The sequence below is a fragment of the Topomyia yanbarensis genome, chromosome 3 (genome assembly GCF_030247195.1).
Source record: "Topomyia yanbarensis strain Yona2022 chromosome 3, ASM3024719v1, whole genome shotgun sequence".
Lineage (NCBI taxonomy): Eukaryota > Metazoa > Arthropoda > Insecta > Diptera > Culicidae > Topomyia > Topomyia yanbarensis.
The window spans coordinates 389,872,772-389,887,935 of NC_080672.1; the positions used below are offsets into that span (position 1 = coordinate 389,872,772).

Genomic DNA, 15,164 nt, shown 5'->3' on the forward strand with positions numbered 1-15,164 from the left:
CTCTTCTCTGACTGCTTCAGATCTTGCTTTATGAATGCGTCTTTTGGTTTTTAGGAAGGCAGCCCGGAGGATGCTTAGCCTTTCGTTCCACTAGTACGCCGGACGCCGATAGTTTCTCGCCATGGTTACATCACATGCCCTCGCTACTGTTTCCGACAGCTCATCGGAAATTGGAATTCGAGTGGGGCTGTCAGCACGAAGTACTCCCACAAAATGGTACTTGTCGAAGTCCTTTATTTTCCACTTCCGCTCGCCAGTCCTCACTCTCCGTGTTACCGTACAATTCCGCCGACCAATGGTGTAGTGGATCGTCTGGTGATCACAATGTGTGTACTGCTCACTAATCCACCAATTCATGTTATCCATCAGCGACGAACTGCGCAATGTTATGTCGATTCCCTACCGTCTTTTCGAAATGTGCTAGCGGGCTTCTAACAAGCTGTAACCTGTTGCGTTGGTCTGTCTGCTACCCCACTCCAAGGCCCAAGCGTTGAAGTCTCTTCCTATAACAACCAAGGGTCGTACGACTAATGAGTCAGTTAGTTCGTCCAGCAGCCGATTGTACTGCTCTGGTCTCCACAGTGAGGGAGCATAGCAGCCTCATACGAATACGCCGTTGATTCTGGTAATCACAATGCCTTCGTGTGTGCTGTCCACCAATTGTTGGACAGGGAAACCGCCCATTACTTGGATTACATCACTGTACTATCCACTACCCAGTTACCGTTATCGAGAGGAACACGGTAGGGCTCTACAATAATTGCAACATCGCACTTCGTTTCTGTCATCGACTGCCACAAAACTTGATTTCCAATGTCGCAATGATTGAAATTAAGTCATTGTTGGCCTGCCTTCCCCTTATTGTACGCAGGACATTCGAAAGCGCCTGTCGTGTGGTAGTTTCCGTCCTCTAGTTTGCAGTGCCCCTTTCCTCCGCATTTCCTAGACGATGCAGACCTGTCCGGGCTCATACAGTTCCTCGCCTGATGTCTAAGGACCTGATGCATCGCTCCATCTGCTTGGTAACTTGCGGAGCGACTCTCAGCGAGCATACCCACCATCCGACTTTTATCTTGCCGGTCTCCATCAGTTTGTTGGAAACGACCACCGGTGGTCGAATCGCTGCCGTTTGAGTTCCTCCATACAATTTCCAAATCCGGATAGTCGGCGGTATATCTAGTTTGCACTACTCGATCAATACACCGTCTACGGTCGTTATCTCGTCTAGACCTGTCGCACTCGACTACGGCTTTCTATGACAGAGCGCTTACGTTCGTTTCGCTGCCCAAAGATTTAGCAACGAGCTTGCGGTATGTCAAGCTCTTGATGGAAGGATCCCTCTTCAGCTCGAAGATCATCTCGCCTTTCTGAGTGCGCCTCATTTTAACAACGTTCTCTCACAACTCCTTAAACTCATTTCTCTCTTTCTTGAAAAGAAGGGCGTAGGACGGCTTATCGTTCGCTACGATGGTCAGTGCATCGCCTTTGTACCTCTCCCGAAGAGGCTTGCGTTTCTCTTTTTTCTCTTGTTCCTTTTTCTATTCCTTCATGTGTCTACGTTCTCTCCTCTTCGCCTGCTGGCTTTCAACGATGTACCAGACACAGTTTTTGCCAACGTTCCTTTGATCGCTGGTGTCCTTCAGCTCGCTCTTCTGCTTTATCGGGCCATCTTACTCTCCTGGTGTGTCCCTCACTCTTTTCTCCGAGCGGTTATTGTGGTGATTGCTCGGTGTCATCGTAGTTTATGTCGTCGCGTTTTCTGCGGTTTCCATCAGAGCTTTTTTGTGCCTTCTGCTCGCTGTCAGCAGCTGTCACGACCGATTTAATACTCGTCACTAGCTGCTTCACCTTGGTGTGTACATTGTGCTTGTTCCTAAGGAACTCATAGCGCTCGTCGATCTTTTTCCCCATCTCCGTCAAGTACTATTTACCAAGATGAGAGTTACCCAGAGACCTGCCAGGGCTTTGTCGGGATGGAGGCAGCCGTGCTGTTAGCCCACTGTCCATTTCAATTCGGTGTCATCCTTCCTTATTTGGGGAGTTTAGACGGCACGCCTGTCAGCCCAAAGTCGCCGTTCAATTCGTGAGCCGTGTCCTGCCCGTTGACGTTACCCATGGCCAGTATGCAGGCCTCGATCGTGATATGCCGGTTGGCACTCTGGTTGGGCCTAGAGTGCTTCCATTGCTAAGAACTTTGATTACTGAAATCTTAGGATCTTAGCAAAAGCGGCAAAGACTCGCTTCGTCGGAGTTGCATTCAAAATCATGGGTTTATTTTTAGAGGTTTAGCAAGGCCCAATGCTGTCCTAAGTCCACTATATCCATATCTGTGAGTTTCGTTAAGCCCCTGAACTCCTATCTCTGCTGATCCATCCTAGCTACCACTGTCTGGCACCGGTTAACAGAGAAAAAGGTTTCCATGTATATATTCATACAAATAACTTATTTCAAGTATTTGGCCATGTGTTAGATCGATTGAATTACGATTACCCATTTCGTTTACAAGGCAAACCGTATTTCAATGCCATTGTTGCATCAGCCAGGACCGAAATTTCATCGCATATTCTATTCTAATAACCAATCCAAGCTGTCCACTGATTTTTTAGCCAAAATTCTAACGATGTGACCATCAGGAATACGTCAGACAACCACAATTTACCCGCTTCGACACTAGTTTGCCTTGCCAAGCCGTAACGTGGGTGGCGTCGTGAAAACTGTCGAATAGGAGTTGTGAACAGTTTGAAGCAACATCTGATGTTGTTCCAAATGTATATATCTTAAGACAACATGTCTTGGATCCACCATCGAGCCTAGCTTGAATACCGGAAATAATAAGTTCACCATTCACTTAATGAACAGACTAATACTCTCTGTACACCCAAAAAACATTTTTTTGAGAATAAACGGCCCCGATTTTACTACACTACTCTGGCTTTAAACGATCGAGCAGATAATTTTGGCTTTAAACGATCGAATATTTCTTTGCTAGAACCTCGAGAGATAACATCTTGTATTGTTGCAATTAATTTTTTTGGTCGGTGTTAAGTCAGACCGGACTAAGTGACAAAATATTGATTTCGAGAAAAACGAGTTTAAAGTTTGAATCGCAGCATCCTTTACATTGCGATTGGAAATTAATTTTTGCCATAATTCTTGTTTATTGTTCATATTTCAAATCTGGCAAAAGTCAAATGTAGCTGACGATATTCTTTAGTGCTATTATTATCTAATTTTTTTATGTTTTACGACTTAGTCCGGTCTGACTTAACACCGACCAATTGACCCTACATTCTCTCATTCGATTTTTTTGCTTTTCTTGCTTTTACTGCGAAAATGTTTCTTGCATTTGATGGACTAATGGGGGCTTCTTACATTGCATACAAGTGGGCTTCTTGCATGGTTGACACTTACCAGAGTACTATGGAGAGTTTACAAGTGATTAGTGCATTAGTGTACGTGAATCCTATTAATTTAGTTTTAGGCGTGTGTTTGTGGACGAGTTTAAGAGAACATGATTGTTACGTAGCCGTTACGAGTAGATAGCTGAACATAAAGATTTTTGTTCGTGGTTCTGTTTTCACAAAGCAGAACGGGATTGTTTAGAATTTGTTTAGGATGTTATTTAGGATCCACGAATTAAAGGCTAAGCCGGAAATTCAAAAATGGCACAAATCATAAGCATACCGCCGGAAGAATGTGATGGTTATGATGCAGGTGGTATTTTTGGTTCATTTCCCTTTCAACCGGTAGCCACAGGTGAAATTCTTACAAATTACACCCCACAGGGATACATCATAATTAGTGAGAAAACAAAATTGCGTAGGTCATGGATCGTTTTCCCTGGGACATTTTTAACTGATGTAGTCTTTACGTCAGATTGGACGAGTTTCGTTTCCATGGCTGATGAGAACCGATTATGCTCGTGTGACTAATCACGAAAGTTAATGTATGGCCGGCACCGGAAAGTCCGTCCCCGTCCTCTTACCGAGCAGCTGACTAAAAAGACAGGTTTCCCCTTCGTTCACTCACAGGGAGTTGACTTTAAAACTCAAGTGTCTTATTTCGAGATTGTAAAGGATAACGAGGCCGATTCACATTTTTCTCGTGGCAGCTTCCGAAATGGCATTTTGCGAAGAAATTTTACTTTCATTCAAGCGCTGCTCCGTCAATGGGTGAGCTGGATTGCTGTTGACCTCATGATTACAAGTGCACAACCGAACAAGTGGTTGTATTAATTGGTTCGCTTGATTCGACCATAGTTGCTGAGAGTATCATATCTATATTTGCTTGTGCCGTGCAGATTAGGACAAGACACTACTCTAGGTATTTTTTAGAGTGCGCATACTGTTTTGTCAGCTACAACAGTTCCATCATGACTTCCTAATTTTTCCATAAACCAGTCTTTTTTAAAACTGTTTCAAGAATAATGCAGCCTATTGAAAATAGATGAAAATGACTTGAAAACTTTGGAACACACCGAAATTGAAGGAAGTTTTAAGAAATAATTAATTGTTTTGCTGTTTTGTTGATGGTCTGGATTCTTTTACAAACAGCATGGTAAATATAGTGTTTTCATTGAGATTTATTATCAAATTCCAATAAGATTCCACTAGCAGAAGATCATACCAACATGTAAATATGAAACGGGTCTTTCAAGCAGCAGCGGGGTCTGAATCATTTTTCATTGTAATGATTCCAGACTCCGCTGCTTGAATGGCCTGCTTCATATTTATATTTCGGTCCAGTTTTCTACGATCCTAGTAGCATCCCATAGAAATTTGATCATAAATCTCAATGAAATCATTAAATTCACCATACTGCTGTCGATGGAGACTGCCTCTTGCGCCAGTTTCCAGCGCACTCTGTTTGCAGCAGGTAATTACAATTACAATAACTATTATTACTATCATTGCCAGTAAAATGTGTGTATGTGGTTGTGTCTGTTGCAATTGCCGATTGCTACTTTGATTGCCTTCCTTGCGCACTCTAGATAGCCCGTTTGTGGCGGCGCGATCGGAAATTAGCCTACCCAAGACCGTTCGTTGCAAGATCGAGTTCTACTTATTTCCATCGGAAAGTGATGCCTAAGGCGTCTCGTTGACTTCACGTAGGATCTCTCGTGTCCGCGTCGGAAAGTATAATTTAACCGCTGCGGGCACATTAAGTGAAATTGTGGATATTTAATTCCACCGGATCGAAATTGTAATACTTTTTGTGGAGGTTTTATGATCGCATTGCTGATGCTGGGAGCAAAATTGCTCTTGCTAGTTGATTTGATTTGATCTGACTACATTTCTTATAGCTGATGTTGCTAGTTCGACGCGTAGCATATTTTTCTGGAATGTCAAGATCGATAAAAACCTCCCCAACATATGTAATGTGCACTTAAGCTGTACGGAAACAGACAAGCAATCTCACTTATGGGTGGATTGAGGCCACCTTTTTTCATCAAGTCTAGATTGCATGTTTCCAGCCCTGCTCGCAATAAAACTACATGAGACGGATTAAAGTATCCGCCTGACATTGCAAAATCGCTCAGCACCGGTAGTTATCTCGTCCATTGCTCTTATTTCTTCATATCATGCCAATGGCCGTTGACAGATCAGTTGGATCGTGCATCAAGATAAACGATACTGCAATCGAATTGCTTCGTATTAACATATCGCAAAAAAACATTCAACTACGATTATTCTACCATAATCTGCCTCCAACTACTACGACGAGTCGAATAAGTTTTGTCATCCTCAGTCAGAGATGCTGCCCAACCCGGCAGTGCAATTAATGAACAGTCTGATGTAATGGGAAACCTTGTACCGCCGAACACGTACTGCCTACCTACGGTCCAGGCCCATCACGATCAATTATTCGCCGCAAATTACCGCCTTGCATGATTGATAATTACTAACACATTTTACCCTGTGCGTCTGACAATATCGCGTATACGCGATATACATCAGAAAGGGCGGTCCAACCGGCTTCAAAGGTGCCAGAAACGATATCATGATGATCGTACACGTGATCAACACTGAATAATAATTGTTTTCTTTTTGCGCGCCAGTATAAGTGTGCCTATGTCTCTGCATTTGACGCTATCGAGAAACTGAGAACTGCATCTGTCAATTCACTTCATTAGATGAGCAATTTTCGCATCATCTAGTAGGCAGGCGTGACAGACGTTTGTTGTCGGCTTGTCAGCTTGCCAGCAGATGGCATTCGTGTAGGTATATTTATAACGTTTACGTTACTCGTGAGATGCATGCATTAAGCGGTAGCAAGGAGAAAATGGTATAGAAACTTTCATGAATTTTATATTGGCGATAATGGTGTAAATTAGATGAATGCATATCATTTTAGGAAATGTGAGCGTTTAGTAATGTTATTTACATAATGTGAGTTCATTAAATTGTATTTATTCTGTGGAAGCTAGATACAGTTTGTTGTAAGAAATATTGCTTTTGATATTAAAAATGTCTTACTCCACTATCTGGGGCTAGGTGTCATTCTAAAATCTAAACTATCTCCCATGTAACGAAACTATGTAAGGTTTGCACGCTTATAACTCCGATATTACTAGATGGCTTTTAATCATTCGCACACCAACCGATTCAGAAACACCTAACTTAAATATTGGTAATAATTTAATATCTCCGCAATAAAAGTAGACTTTTGGAAATTGGTAAAATTAACAAGTTCACGAAAAACGGGAAAATTACCATTCGTGAGGCAGATTTCTCAGACAGAGCCGTCAATAGGAGGCACCTTAGTGGCTCAATCAAACACGAAAAGTCATAAATAGAAACGACGCGTGTCCGTTTAAATCAGTTGTTGCTCTTATCCCATACGATCAACATCGTCTCCGGGCGTTATCGATTTTCGGAAACGTTATCATTTGCACACACTCGCACCTAAGTGACTAAACCATATACGGTTAGTTTATAAATACAGATGACGCGTACACTGCAGTGTCTGAACACTACATAAGCGGTAGACGCTATGCATTTTCGGCTGCGGTGGCCGTGTACGGATTTTTCGGGTACCAGCACGGTGTCACAGAATGATTTGCAAAGTGGGTGGGCAGGATGCAACTTATGTGTGCTGCTTGAGAGTGTTGAGTTTGAAAAAAAATTAATTTTATGCATGCGTGTGCGTTGTAACTTGTTAATCCGTGTTTACGGCGCTTTGTAGGTGCGTATGGTAAATAGCCTTTTGGCTTTCATATGTTTCATATTTCGGTTATATGTGATATATATTTCGGTTATATGTTTTTTATCAGTAAGGCAGCTGACAACGTGCTTCTGTAATTATTGTTAAAGCACTGTTCAGCAGCGTAGCATTTTCTATAGTAGAGTACACTCAGGTTTTTTGCACGCGTTTTTTGCGCGGTATTTTTTCACACAGATTTTTTAAATTTACGCAGTTACGGCTTAAAAAAAACCTGAGTGTAATTGCATCGGAAACAATCACATTCCCAGCAGAACATTTTGTTTTCTAATTTCAAACACTTTTGGTTTCGTACTGCACAAAACGGAAGTTTTAAAACGGAACTTACCGTCCCAGCAGCAGTTGAAGCGGGTGTTCTTTTTCGATTAAAATTCAAGCCATGTCTTAAGCGTTACTGGACTTAAAATTGTTTTCCCGGTTTATCCAGTCAGAGTATTTGTCCTTACCTATGTATTTAAAAGACAACACACATTTAAAAATTATACAACAAATAGAACGGTTGTGTATACCAATTTAAAAATTAAAATAAATCTGTTTAAAACTATGAAACAAACCGCTGTACTGGAAATATAATTATGTCAGTCCTATTACCACATAAAACACCTATATAACATAAAACGCTGCAGAATTGGTTAAATAATACAATGTTTACATTACAGAGTTATAAAACGTTATAATTATTAGCAACAAGAAAAATGTCACCAAGATAGCATCAAAACCTGTTATAACTGGTAGTGCGAACGTTGGATAACAATGCAATTTATCAAATAATTTCATTTGTTCGACCACTAATCGATCAATAAATACTTAACCTTAAGATTGTTTACCTAAGTTCATTAGTACATTATTAAAAATTTAAATGGAAAATCAAATTTCATATTTCATGGAGAATCTGTATATTTCCGTTGGCGGGCGTGGGCTTCCTCATCACAATTCTCAATCTATTTTCTGGTGAATATATTTTTTGGACAGACCAGCCTATTTTACTAGATGGATCAGCCAAATAATGCCAATCAGCTAGTGAGATACTTGATTAATTGTAATAATAGATTACCGTTAAATGACCTTCAATAAATTATGTTTTAATGGGGAGGGTGTATAGCAAATTGTAACATATGAAAACAGGAGAGTGAGCAAGAACGTGAGACGATATGTGTGATAGATAAAATTCATTTGCACGCTCTTGAAAAAAGCTACATTTTTAATGTCAGCTTGGTCGTGTTCTGTACACAACACTTTAATCTTAGATTCGAAATATTCAATAATGAAACTTTTTTTTTTAAATTTTGTTCTGTCCGACCCCCTTAAGGGAAATTTAAGCTGAATAATCAAAAAGGGTTATGAGGCTATATCTAGGGACTAAGGAAAAGTATTTTAAGCGCTTCGATTAATAAAAAGAAAGGAAAATATATGTCTCAATTTTGTCATATGATAAAACGGGGAGCAGCCTAAAATTCACCAAGGGGCTGATAAAAAATGGGTCTTCACTGTATTCTATAAAATTTTCAGGAAAATTGGACTATTATTTACTAACATAAACATTTTTGAGCAGTACCGTTTTTTATCTGTAAGGCACGCCACACTCGAAAGCATGGTTTCAAAGTCGGTAGCTATCTCCCTGTTTTTTATGTTTATAAGCTTATTAAATTATCAAGTGTTTGACACACGCTTAGCGCGAAATTTGAATAGGGGGAATTGGGCTAATTCGGACCTCGTAGGGATTTACGAGCTATAGAACTGGAACGTGTCAACCGATTCACAAATAAATATTTTTTCCTGAGAGCTTGATCAATTGCGCACGTTTCTTTCTAAGGGACTTTTCCCGATCTTTTCCCGCATTGTGTATAAACGGTTCTGCGCAAAAGTACATGAAAAGTCCGAATTACCCCAACCCCAAACCCCATTTCTTATCGATTTTTGGAAATAGAAATGAATTTCTATTTTGGTTATTTTTATTTGATTTTCACTAAATTTTGAATTGTGAAATGAGAAGATGTCTTTGATATATAAAACTTTGTAGTATATGTGCAATAAAAAGTGAGAGCTGGGCCAAAGACGGCGTCGGTGGTTGAGTGGTAAGCGTGACCGCCACTCATTCCTGTTTGTTTGGGTTCAATCCCAGTAAAGCCGTTTGTCCCCGGTCCATGAGTTGATGGATCGATATCTAGTCGAGTCACCTCTCTGGCGTCGGTAATAAAGAAGCAGAATCCAGCTTCTATACTTACTAACAAATATCATCCTCCCGTGATACTTGTGGAGTGCGCTGTAGTATATACGGCCTCTAGCAAAAGCAAGTATCGGGCCAACATCCCTTCCCTTTCTTTCCGCGATCTACGTCGGGCCTGACCGGTGCCAGTATTGATCAATAAACACTTTAGGATTACCAGGAGTTGCACATTGAAAGATGTTTCGCTACTCCCAAGCATAATTATCTACTGATTCTCTGTGCAACTTCAGCTAGTCCAGATCGATAACGGAGTAGCAGCCAGGGGTGGTCACACGAGCTCATGGTCAAGCTCAATAATAAAAAGTAAGAGCTGGGTCAAATTACCTAAAAATAGATTATGAGCTATAACATCTAAATATGTTAACCGATTTGCGAAAAATTATGTTTTCCTGAAAGCTCCACCGACTTTTTCGCGATCGTGTATCAGATCGTATATACGGTAAAGGTCCGAATTGGGCCAACCCATATTCTATTATTCACATATCGATTAAACGAAAACAGTTGATAGTCTCTCAGACAGCCTGATACTGGTACGCAATATACAGAAAGATCGCAGGTCCGTTTAGGTGTTTGACGCGATCAGGGTACTAACATTGAAAAACATGTAAGGTGGTTCATCGGTTTAACACTCGGAATACCAAGGGGGTAAAAAGTTACGCGGACTACCAAGGGGGTCTAAAAAATGGGAACGCTTACTTTGACCGGTCATATCTCAGCCGTTACATAATCGATTTTAAATCTGTCTTCACCAATAGAAAGATATGTTTTTGTGAATACGTCAAATTAAAAAATAGAAGAATAGAGTTGTCTACCGTAAGTTACAGTAAAAAGAGTATAACAAAGTCAGTGAGAAAAAAAATGGGAACGCTTCTTTGACTTGCCATATCTTAGCTGTTTGCTCACCAATTTTAATTCTTTCTTCACCATTGGATAGGTAAATCTTTTATAAAAACAGTGAACAAAGAATGATGGAAAACAAATTTGTGTATCTGAAGTAATTGTAAAAACAGTAATTGAGAGTCAGTACAGACGAAATGAGTTTTTCTGTTCAAACAATCGTATCACGACCGTTTGTCAACCAATTTCAATTTTCCTTACACCAATGCAATCCTTAGAGCTTCTAGACTTGTAATATATGCAATAAATAGTAGATTTTCAAAAATTACTATACTCTTTCGTGTTTTTAGGAGATAGGATTTTTACAATGTACGTATGTATTGTATTTCCGTATAATGTATTTCCGTACTTCTACGTATTTTTGGCTAATTTTTGAGAAAATATAAACAATTGTTCTATCAGAAATTGTAGCCGCCATCAATTACAATAGATTGGTGTATAAATAGTGTAGGTCATCCCTTTTAATTTGCAGTTATTTGTCAATCAAACGAAATTTTTGTACTTCTACGTATTTTTGTCGTTTTTTTTAAGAAAATATAAAAAGTTTATCTTGCAACAATTGTAGCCGAAATCAATTACAATCGATTGGTGTATATAAAAATGTAGTCATCACTTTGAATTTGACCTTATTTGCCAACTAAATCAAATTTCCGTACTTCTACGTATTTGTCTATTTTTTGAGAAAATATAAAAATGTGTTCTTTCAGAAATTGTAGCCACCATCAATTACAATCGATTGGTGTATAAAAAAGTATAAATCATCCCTTAAAATTCGACGTTATTTACCCACTAAATGAAATTTCTGTGCTTATACGTATTTTTGGTTATTTTTTTAGAAAATATAAAAATATGTTCTTTCAGAAATTGTAGCCAAAATCAATTACAATCGATTGGTGTATAAATTGCATAGGTGATAGCTTTGAATACTTGAAGTTATTTGTCAACTAAATGAAATTACTGTAGTTCTACGTACTTTTGTCTATTTTTGAGAAAATATAAAAATCGTTCTTTCAGAAATTGTAACCAAAATCAATTATAATCGATTGGTATATAAAAAGGTATAGGCCATCACTTTGAATTCGACGTTATTTGCCAACTAAATGAAATTTCTGTACTTCTACGTACTTTTGGCTATTTTTTGAGAAAATATAAAAATATGTTTTTTCAGAAATTGTAGCCGCCATCAATTACAATCGACTGGTGTATTAAAATGTCGTTTCAAATTTAAAGTTATATGACGAATATTTTAAAATTCTGAACTTCTTCGTATTTACTGAATCGTTCTAACACACTCTATTATTTAGTAACTTACATACAATAATGTGTTTCTCCACGTTCGTGCAAACATTTTGATATAATAATATCCATGTATAATATGTAGAACTATTGAGTAAACAGGTAATTTTCAAACCGTAAAACTAACAAGTCGCAAAGAATTTCAATCAACCGTATGCCACGTACATTGTACAGTGTACAAACTCGAAAAAGTATAGTAATTTTTGAAAATCTACTATTTATTGCATATATTACAAGTCTAGAAGCTCTAAGGATTGCATTGGTGTAAGGAAAATTGAAATTGGTTGACAAACGGTCGTGATACGATTGTTTGAACAGAAAAACTCATTTCTTCTGTACTGACTCTCAATTACTGTTTTTACCATTACTTCAGATATACAAATTTGATTTCCATCATTCTTTGTTCACTGTTTTTATAAAAGATTTACCTATTCAATGGTGAAGAAAGAATTAAAATTGGTGAGCAAACAGCTAAGATATGGCAAGTCAAAGAAGCGTTCCCATTTTTTTCTCACTGACTTTGTTATACTCTTTTTACTGTAACTTACGGTAGAAAATTATATTCTTCTATTTTTTTAATTCGACGTGTTCACAAAAGACATACCTTTATAGACAGATTTAAAATCGATTATGTAACGGCTGAGATATGACCGGTCAAAGTAAGCGTTCCCATTTTTTTACCCCCTTGGTATTCCGAGTGTACAACAAAAAAGGGAAAAGACCCAAAAAGACACGGGAACAGTGAGCGTCCGAAAGGAAACCGTCACTAATCGTCACGCTTGTGGCAACAGCAAAAATCGACACACCACCGTACAGAGTGCTAAGGGAGCTGAATCTCATCGCAACGCAGAAAAGAGAGGAAAAATCGACAGATCTACATCCAGGGATGCCATTATGCCAGATTTATCTGGCACAGCCAGAGTTTTCGGCAGCTTCCAGACAAAAAGACAAACCTCTCATTCTGCCAGATTTTTAAGTTTTAGAAGCTGCAACACACACATTTTGGAAATTTGGGTAATAATGTACCAAATTTTACAAAATCTATTGATACAGGTTCTATGAAAACTAAAATGTTTTTCAAATTTCGATGACTTTGAGGTCGCTGTCAAGTGCGAGATTTTGCTAGACATTTTTAGTTGGACCGCCAGATTTTCTTTGAAAAATAGTGGTAACCCTGTCCACATCTACCTAAATCCCGAATAAAACCCGATCAAGTGATCCCCGAAAAGAGAACGCTGTCGAAGCAAGAGGTATCACAGTGAGCTGTGAGTACGAATCACTATAAGTCGCTAGAAGTTGTTAGTGTGATTCCGGTACAGGACAACCGGGTTCGACCCGCACGTTATAACGCGGGACGCGACGTTTGTTTAGCCGTAGTCCGCAACAGCCGGATTATTAAGAAAAGGTGTCCGACGTGGAGAGTGAAGTGACGAGGGGCACGTGGCTTGAGTGCTAGTGTGAACCGAAGACGCCATTTCCGGTTTATGTGAAGCGGTGAGGAAGCACGTGGTCCGAGTTTGGAGTAAACCGAGGACGTCAATGCCGGTTTGTGTTAAGGGGCGAAGAAAGACGTAGCCTGAGTTCTGGTGGAAACCAAAGACGTCAATTCCGGTTTAGGTGGAGTAGCGAGGAAGCATGCGGCTCGAGCTCTGGTGCAAACCGAGGACGTCAATTCCGGTTTAATTGAAGTGCAAGGAGCGTGTTTTGTGGCCTCATGGCGTGCTAGATCGAAGACGTCAATTCCGGTCGAAGAGTGGTGGAAGAAATGTCGAGTGTGTGGCCAGGGCAGCAATCGGGCGACTTGAAGGAAGGCCAAAACAAGTCATAAAGTGCTACGGTGGTCAACTGAGGACCGGGGATTCAGGTATGGATCGGAGAGGCGAATAGTGCGGAGTGCGGAAGAGAGCAGAAAAGATACAGAGCAGTTGCAGGTGGCCCCAACGTAAATGCACGTGCTAGCTAGATCATTAGGGTGAGAGAAGAATAAATGTATAAAATCTAATTGGTTGTTATTTTGTGTAATAAAAGATAGTTAGGGCTATTGTAGTTTCAGGTACGAACAAAGAGACGACGAGAGAGCTTCCGATAAGTCCACCCATTAATGTGAACTGTATGTATTAATTTAAGTACGAAGAGACTTATCGGTAACAAGCCATGAAAATGATATATGAAGGCTTTTTTTCTTTAGGTCCAATCTGCAAATGAGAGCCCTCTTTTTTCGCTTTTTAGCTACAGATCTTTAGGTTAGGAAAATGATTTATTTCTACGGTAAATATCCAGTTTTCGAATTGCGCAATCCTTACTCAATGGGCGAATTCATAACAAAAACCAGTCTTCCCAAATGAACACTGAACACCATGGTTGCTCAAGTTCTGTGCTCATCCTAAACCCGCATTTCGTGTGCAAACTCAAACACGACGATGCGTACACAAACACGTACACGTACGTTCACCTGCACAACCGAGTCCCGTGTGCGTACGTGGTGTTCGTACACACAAGTTCCTGACACTAGTTTTCTCTTTCTCTCACTCATCGCCGCTAGCGTTGACTCGTTTTGTTTTGTGTGTATCTTTCTTGTGTACGCACCCGGTGTACGTACACGATGTTTATACCTAAGTTTGCACATCGTTCGCTTGGGTTCGGTGTTCGAGGAAAACCTGTACACAAAGGCAAAACATGTTTGAGGTTGAACGCGTGCAGGAAATGTTGTACACAAGTGCCAACTTGTCGACGTTCATGGGAAGTCTGACAAAAACACTAACCCAAGCAAACATTCGAATGTAACGCCATGTATATTGCTGACGCGAACATTTTTTTTAAACATAAATAGTTTCATGAATACTATGTTTAATCTCTGAAACTCGGTTACGATTTTCGTAAATCGTTCAATTCACAAAATCGCGATTTTTTCGTTAATTTTTTAACGGATTTTTTTTCATGTAGCCCTAGTTTGCAGTGCTACATCCACTGATTGAATTATTCGTAAGTCTATATAACATATTTGTTACATGTTAAAATTACTTTGAGAACAGAAACAAAGCAGATATCAGTACATGGCTATATGCATCAGTCGTTTGCATCTGATGAGATGCTATCGAACTAGACGAAGTATTTCGCCTAAAAAATAAATGTCATGATTCTTAATTTCTTTTTTCTATACGAAGATAGATTTTTTTTTTTGAAAATCGATGTTGAGAATTTAGTAAATCATTAATAAAGGATTTTTACCCATGATCTGACATTGAACTACGAAACGAGGTGGTAATCTGAACCTGGTGCCGAATAATCCACGCATGTGTTTGTAATCTTGTTGAATTTAACTTATCTGTTTGATGGCAGATTCTCAACTGCTAGAATCGTAGAACATTAGTTAGTTGAACGAACAGCAACATTAACCGATGATAAGTGAAACGTACACAGGAAGTTCTTCGACGATCAAGACCTAAACGTCGGTGAATAAAGATGCACTCAGAATATGTTACGACCTATAAAAAAACTACAAAAAATAGCCGAGTGTAAAAGA

General features: G+C 39.4%; 1 protein-coding gene across 2 annotated transcripts in view; it reads left to right on the forward strand.

Moving 5' to 3' along the window:
* Nucleotides 1–15,164, forward strand: part of LOC131693555 (uncharacterized) — a 223,172-nt gene that overhangs the window by 202,889 nt on the left and 5,119 nt on the right. The gene's annotated exons all lie outside the window — the stretch shown is intronic.